General features: G+C 31.7%; 1 protein-coding gene across 1 annotated transcript in view; it reads right to left on the reverse strand.

Moving 5' to 3' along the window:
* Positions 1–2,230, reverse strand: part of LOC130448117 (alpha-N-acetylgalactosaminidase) — a 51,732-nt gene extending 49,502 nt beyond the window's left edge. The window contains exon 1 of the mRNA XM_056785327.1: positions 2,036–2,230. The gene's annotated coding sequence lies outside the window, so the exon portion shown is untranslated. The remainder of the gene's footprint in view (positions 1–2,035) is intronic.
* Positions 2,231–8,440: the final 6,210 nt, after the last annotated feature.

The following is an 8,440-nucleotide window of genomic DNA, read 5'->3' on the forward strand; positions in this document are numbered from 1 at the left end:
AATAAAAATATTGTATCATATAATGATGACCAATTTTTTCCAAGTTTATAAATTTAACTAGCGCCTTATTCAGGTCAGACCAGGTACTTCTGGAATCATCCTCGTACAAACTTATATAATATACAAATTCGCTTCAGTACAATTTGTGTTATGATCGAATCGTATTAAAACGTAGCAGACAGCCAATTATAAACTCATTGAAAGAGTGTTAGTGAGATGAAATGAAAAAAAAATCTTCTGGCATACCAGTGAAACTTAATTAGTTTATAATTTGGGCTATTTCTTTACAATCGTCTTATCTTTGGGAGAAAAAACGCCATAACTAATTTATATTTTTTACATACAAGCTAGTCCAACATTATAAAAAATTTACTTTAAAAGCCAAATGGATTAAATTTCCGTGACAAGTTTATTTGATCCACCTCAGCAATTTGTTTTGTAATTATGAGTCGTCAGTATCATAATTTTAATTTGTAATTTGTTAATTTCATTGCTGAAAATGGTTGGATTAACTGAAATAAATAAAATTTACAAATTATTTTGTTCCAGTATTTAATATTAGTTAATTAATTTTAGGCAATGAATTACAGGTTTTTAATGAGAGAAAATTCGTATCAGTGTGATTCATACATCCAGATTATGAGGTGTGTTATATAACGAAACTTTCTGTAAAATTTTATTTTGGATTTCTGTATTTACTTTTTATTATTTTGATTATTTACCCTTTCCCTATCCCTTCAAGACTTTACAGAACCTCATGATGCGTGCCGCTTTTTCTTTCACATTAGGAAACAGACAAAAATCACACAGCGTAAGATGCGGCAAACATGTAAGGCAGTTAAAAATAATAAACGTCGAGTGATTAAATCAAATTAGATGTGATGCTTGAGGTTGAGGAACAACCACGTACATTTCATAAACCGGCATCCATCATATTGAATATTATTTTAAAAACTAAACATATAATAAACATATTGAATATCCAGTTTAAGACGACGATTTCGAAAACAAGAAATTTCTGCGAATTATGTTGGATAATAAATAATTATTCAATTAGAAGACGTTATATTTTCTGATGATCAAAAGGTTGATACTTGGGTAGGGATTGTTGGAAATTTGTGGGAATTACTTGAAAATAACTTTGGTAAAAATAAATACTGATCCAGAAATCCCCAATTTCAAGCGCTTCAAGGATTGCTAGAAAGGATAGATTATTAGATTTCTTTCTGTTCGCACATGTGAAGGACATTGTATACAAATCTCAAACTTTCGATTTTAATGACTTAAAAAAATGAATAAACTTTGCGACTAGGTCGATAAGTTGATTAAGGTTAGAAAACGGTTTTATTTAAGATTAGGACATTGTCAAGACGTTTGCGGTGAATATTTTAATCATCTACTTCATTGAAATTTATAGTTCTTCATGGTTTTTAACATTACATCATATGTTGCTTTAAAATTTAGTTTTTGATTGTTTTTTGAAGCGAATTTCTATAATCATATAAGTTTATTTCAATTGTTGCAATAAAACTTGAAAACGATAACGAATAGAGAATAATATCTTCCCATTTAAAAATTTGTTGTTGGTACCTGTCTTTGATGAAATTAAGTTATTATATTAATATAAATAATATTCATTCAATTTTATCACTTTGACGAACATAAATTAATTGGAGGAAAATCAGAACTACTACAAGTTCAGCACTTAAAAAAAATAATAAATTTAAAACATTGTTTCATTGCTATGAAAACTATCATTAAGAAAATTCTTAACGTGTAATTATATGTTGCACGAAGTTAATATACTTTAGTTTACACTGTTTATCAGCCTTTATTTCACAACTTTACAAGGTTACACAAAAACTATATTTAATTATATCATATTATAATAACTTTTTTCTTCACAGAAACCTTTTTATGTCTTGTTTTCAGATCTCTCTTGATAGAAAATTAGTTTCAAAAAACAAGTAAAAATTGACGTTTACCAAAATATATTTATAATCTTATAGAAACCACATTAACTAAATAAACTTACCTTGATCCTTATGTATCACAAAAAAATATATATTTTTAAAATAATTATTCACTGTCATTCACCGCGAAGATTCAGTTTATTCACTGGTTTATACGCGAGTTGCACCCGTGCGACAGAATACGAACACAACCGCAATGAAATCGAAATACGAAGTTAAAGTTTGTGTGAGAGAACGACTACGGATTATTGTTGTAGAAGGTAGGGCTCCGTGGTGTAGAGATGGTAAATTGAACTGTATCGTTTTTATTACCGCAATATTAAACTATTAATTACTTAACTTAAGTGTTCATGAATGCAAGTAGTAAAAACATATTGGAGGGCTTATAATCTATATAATAACTTGCATAATTAAATTTGTGTTAAATTAAATAAATGAGACTGATGACATACAGAGATTACTATTCAAATTCAACACTTAAAAATGAAGATATTTGCAGCAAAAACGAAATGCATGACCACCTCAAAAACACCTATCAGATGCAAACTGGTTGTAGATGATGAAATTATACCACAAGAGTGATTTAAATATCTAGGCATAGAAATATCAGGATACGGTGCTATCGAAGCGAAGGTAAGAAACCAAGAGGCAAAAGTAGCACGAACCTCAGCTTACCTGAACAATCTTCCGAAACAAATATATCAAATCTCGAATCTACAAGGCTCTCATCCGACCTATATTAACATACACATCGAACACAAAGAGAATATTAGAAATCACCGAAATGAAAATAGTGCGCAGGATCGTTGGAGAAACGCTTTATGGCTGAGAGAGAAGCGAGGACATTAGAAAAACCTTAGGGCGCCGAAGCGTCACAAGACCCCGCAAGAGATGGAGCGACAACCTCTCTAATAATCAAACGGCAGAGAATACGAGGAAAAACAAGCATTTTGCTTACAATACAGAAAGAAGAATAAGAAGATGAAGAAATGAGGCTTTGAAATTTAAAAGACATTTGTACGATTGCCAGTGACTAATTTAGGCTAGCTGCTGTCCTAGACCCCGTTCAATCTGCCGCACTTTTCGATAAAACGGATTTTATTGATTTTGATCACGGTATACATTCACAGATATACCAAAGCACAGGCACACGCGATATCTCTCGCACACACATGTGACGTCACGCTGGAATCAAAATATGAAGTATAATATTTTCTGTAAATCTATTATTTGATTTCAAAAGTACTATTTCATACAAAGACATGTCTATATATTTATTAAACTCATACCACATGATGTGTTCAATGCTTCCAACGTTGGATGCATTGTGTGGTCGTAATGCGCATGTCATTCAACGAAAGCTTTGCTTCCAACGTGGGCATTTGAACGAAATTGGAACCAACACTTGTGGTAAAACTACACACACTTCTCTTTATATTTATTTTATGCTGTTCATCACTTTAGGTAACCAATTTCATTGGAGTCCAATCATTGTCCAATGTTAAGTCAACATTAGAAGGTTAATGCTGGTACAAACGTTGAATGCATCGTGTAGTTCTTCAGCCGTATCTTGAAATACGAATGCTGGTGCAAACGTTAGACGCGTCGTGTAGTACCGGCTTTATATATATGGTTGAATTTACCAGCTAAAGTCTACGCTCTTGAGGCTGCGTGCTGTTTACAAAGAATATAATTTCGTTGAAGTAAGAGACTCTAGAATATTATTAGTAAAATTATGGACTATTTTAATCCTATCGTATCCTAAGTATAGTATCTAAATATTTGGACAAAAAAAAACGAATTGTATGATCTTTTAAAATGTACATATTATTTTGTAAATTATACCATTTATTTATCATATTTTGAATTAAGTTTATGCTCTTGACAGCATGCTTTATTTTGGTTTTTTTGTATTTAGCTAAGGCACAACCTGGCATGATGATCTTACAATAGTAGAAAGTACAATCTTTTTAAAGAAAATAATAACATTTCGGTAAACTCCACAATAGTGTCGAATACTGGTTAAGTGGATAGCACAAAAAAATATCCCAAACACATAAAATCCCGGTAAATACGTACAACTCTGACCTAATTTTAATGACCATGAAAACATTCTGATTCCAACGTGACGTCATGCGCGAGGCGTGTCAAATGTGAGTCGATAATTTTATTTCAAAATAACTTTATTATTTTATTGAAGTATAATTTTTAATTATAAATAATAAGTATGAAATATAAATATGTTATAAGCTTTAGATAGATAGAGAAGACTCCGTGAATGCAATACATTGCATATTTTTGTGCACAGATATTTTCTCTTGATTCGAATTAACTGTTGTTTCAGTGAATATCCCATAGAAATTTTTGAAACGGATTGTTCTTACTGGCGATTGCGATTCAGTATTCTACGTGCGTCAGGTCTCTTTTTATGTTACTATAACTACAGTCATTATTTCATGATAATTAAGTAAAAATAATCGCGTACACAAATAACATTTTGCATATGAACTCCAACACTTTTTTTATAAGTTCGTGCAAAATATAAAACTTTATTGACCTATATTTCAGTCAAAACTAGTAAATTATCGCTCTAGTGTAATGGAAATTTGAAAAAAAGTTAATTGGTCAATATTATACTGATGTTCTGGCATGTTTTTGATATTGAGCTCAAGCAAAAATAACCGCAATTGTTGATAAAGATCTGTTTCATCACTACAATACGCTCGCCCATTCGTCTAAGATTACTGTTTGTTCCCACACTTGAAAGAATATCTTAATAAACAGACAAATAAAGAGGTTATGGCCAAACGTGTATTGCGGAGCATCCAATTGTCTTCTTGATGGTTTGAAAAAGTGTGTTGAGCTAAAAGTATATTGAAACATAAAAGATTCCACTCAAAGTAAGGTAATTGTTTCAAACAATATACGAATGCTGGCTTTATACAGATGTAAAAATAACATAACCTAACATAATAGAAAATAAAAATATAAGATATTACTACCTGAGGACGTTCATACATGGCTTGAAATCAAGATAACTTAAAACAACTAACCAACTTTTTCATTTTGAAAACAAATTCCGCGCGTGAGTCTTCCTAAACAACAAATAACTAGCAGAGACAGACTTTACCAAATACATCTGGACACAAAGTTCAATTGGAGGAAGTATATATTCAAAACATCTTGGGTGCAAATTACACCAAATGTACTTGATTGGTAGACAAGATTATTCCTATGAAAACAGGCTCCTCATATACAAAACTGTATTGAAGCATATATGGACCTGTGGTCAAAACAAAGTGTTGAGGACCATAGTAGCCGCTCTATGGTACGATCCTGTCAGAATAATAGAGAAGGTATGAAAAAAGAAGTCATCAAATAAATATGAAGAAAGACTAAGTGTGCACCCAAACTGTTCGATATTCGTGTTGAGGTACGCTGACTGAAGCTTTTCAAACCAATCGACTTATCTTAGTTAGTAAGTTTTCAAACAGGTTTTCACTGGAAATCATATCTACATATACCATAATTTTAACTTATTATTCGGTAAGAGGCACAGATTCTTAAATAAACTGGAGTTTGAAGAAAAAAAGTTATATGAAAACGCATTCCGCGCATAGTCGTGAAGTCATCGCATTGACAGATTTTTCCCATATATTCCAAATCAAAATATCAGTCTGTGTTTAAAACCAAAAGTGGCTTTGTGAATGTAACCTTAAATAGTTTACCTTATGTTTGAGAATTTTTGAAAAAGAAAAATGTGCCAGTAAAAATTCCTTTATAGAATGTTACTTGGTTTAAAGGGAAGATATTTTCAGGGACTAGACCAGCGTACAGTTTTTTATACTGTTCGACCTTGCAGCTATTACACTAGGACTAGTAGGAATGAAAGATGACAAACATCAAAGTATTTATCAAAAACTGGTAAGATATGCTGAATTAAACGACATAGTCTAATTTTTTAAGTACACCAGGATGAGTCCAAATCATCTACAAAAGAATCTGTCAAATACCACCAAAACCAAGACTGGTTATGACGTTGAAGTACGTTGTGCTCTTGACTTTTAAACTTTTTCGTAATTCTTTATGTCTTCTGATTATTACCATTAATTATACAAAAAAGTAAAAGCGATAAGTAAAGTCTGGTGCGAAATGTGGTGCATCTCTAGTGAAATGCAAGAAATTTGTAGAATATTATTTTGGAAAAGTGTGAAAATGTCATGTAAAGTCTGGTCTGTTGAATATAAAAATATAATGAAGGCAATGTTGAGCTAAGAAACTGAAAGAGACACTTAGGTGCTATTTTATAAAGTGTTGGTACAGCAGGATCCATCTCCAGCTCCTCTAGGGGCTGTAAAACACCAATGGAATCGATAGTACAAATTTTGATTACTAGAAAATTTTCGTAGAAATACATGTTTTCAAATATATTTATATATTCAATTATATTTACGATATTTCAAATCTTTTTGTTTTATAGTATTTAATATCTTTGAATATTTTATGTTTGGAATACTTCAAAGAATATTCAACCGTTTAAATACTCAGCTGATAAATGTCGGAAGACGAGTAACATTGAAATATTCATTCGCATGCGTGAAAATTTTCCTTTTGATTGGGAGTTTATGTCTTTTCTATGTTATTTTATGTTGTTCTTATTTTCTCTTTTTTTTCTGTATCAATCCATAGAAAGTCAGATTTATAAGATTTGTAAATTATTATTTTATACTTTCAAATAACTCCATAAATATTCACATTCTTTTCATCGTTCCACTCATATTGTTCTTTGTTTGATTATGGCAAATCCAGAACTAAACGTTTCAATGACCCTGGAAATATTCATTCTATAATTTCCTCTAAATTAAAAAGAGGAAGAACATAGCTGACCTCTTGTAGAATTATAAACTGTTAAAATATTTTTTTTTGTATAAATATCAAATAAAATCATGAATATTTTATTGATTTTATCCAACTACTAACCTTGACAACCGTTCTCTCAGTGACAATGAATTAATTACTATTTTAGAACAGAATCTTCACCCGGATATCTGATTAGTATAAAATATCTGAATATATTTAGTCGTGGTGATAACCCCCGCGCTATATTCAGAATTCAGTAAAATAAACAAAATTATAATTAAAAGACGATAAATTTTAGTATTATCAGAAAACATATCATGTCGTATTGATACTTCCAATAAGGCTCGAATTGGAATATAAGGACTTGGTTTCAACTGGACGGCGCCACAAGCCACACAGCACACGTTACAATCGATTTATTGAAGAACAAGAAATGGACCAGTCGATTGGCCGCCTCGTTCGTGCGATTTAACTCCTCTAGATTTTTTTCTTTGGGTCTACGTCAAGTCATTGGTCTATGCTAATAAGCCGACGACGTTGGAAGAGCCCAAAGCTAACATTGAAAGCGTAATAGCAGCCATTTCGGCCTAAATGTGTGGTCGAGTTATGGAAAATTGGGTCCAATGAATCAATTGCAGCAAACGTGTCCACGATGGCCATATCAGCGAAATCGAGCTCCATTCATAAACGTTTTGTATGTACTTTAACCCGATAATAAAATTTTTGAAAAATCTCAAATGGTTTCCATTTTATTTTGAAAAAAAGTCAAGTCCTGGAAAACCCTTCAAATACATCAAATGAATATAAACCCGCCCTAGCATATTCCAAATAGAAATTCTAGAAATTGATAGTTGTGTACAATTAAATTTAGGCAGAAGAAATCGGAAAACAGAATGGTTAGATAAACTAAATGAGTATGAAAAGAAAACTCAATTCCCTTAATAGCACCCAATAATATTTGGAGAGAACGAGCGGTTTAGATGCGTTATAACATGGAAAAAAAATAGAAAACATCAGTAAAGAGCTCGCATTTCAGACATTCAGAGACTGTTCCTTAGACACTTAGTCGGGAAAGGTTTAATGTCTGCTGCTTAGGTTTAAGTAAAAAAACCTTTGTCACACAAAGCTCACTTGGGATGTCGTAAAAAACTCAATGACTTATCGATGTTGATTCTAGTTCCGATTCACACGAGAATCAATGGTAATGAGGAAGCCTATACATTTACCAAGAAAAGAGCCAAACGCCATTCGCTAAACCATAGTATTTCGGTTGTATAAGCAAGTACACCGACAAGAAATAGTACTATGAGGAAGAAAAATATAAAAGAGAATTTGAGGATATTTAAAAAAAATCCTTAAATATTATCTAGCTTGGATCTTAGCGTCTTGGCTTTCTTACAAGATATTGCCGCCTTAGGAAGCAACTGATGAAACTGGGCCTATCAGAAACAGAAATGTATCGAAAAGAGAAACCAACTTCGGTGAATCTAGTTAAAGCCTAGCCATAAGAAGTTAACGCAAAAATTTCAATGTACATCTGCACATCTGTAGCATATTGTCTAATCTATGATCTACAACAGAAAACTGTCAGTTGAATTGAATCTCTG

The sequence above is a fragment of the Diorhabda sublineata genome, chromosome 8 (genome assembly GCF_026230105.1).
Source record: "Diorhabda sublineata isolate icDioSubl1.1 chromosome 8, icDioSubl1.1, whole genome shotgun sequence".
NCBI lineage: Eukaryota > Metazoa > Arthropoda > Insecta > Coleoptera > Chrysomelidae > Diorhabda > Diorhabda sublineata.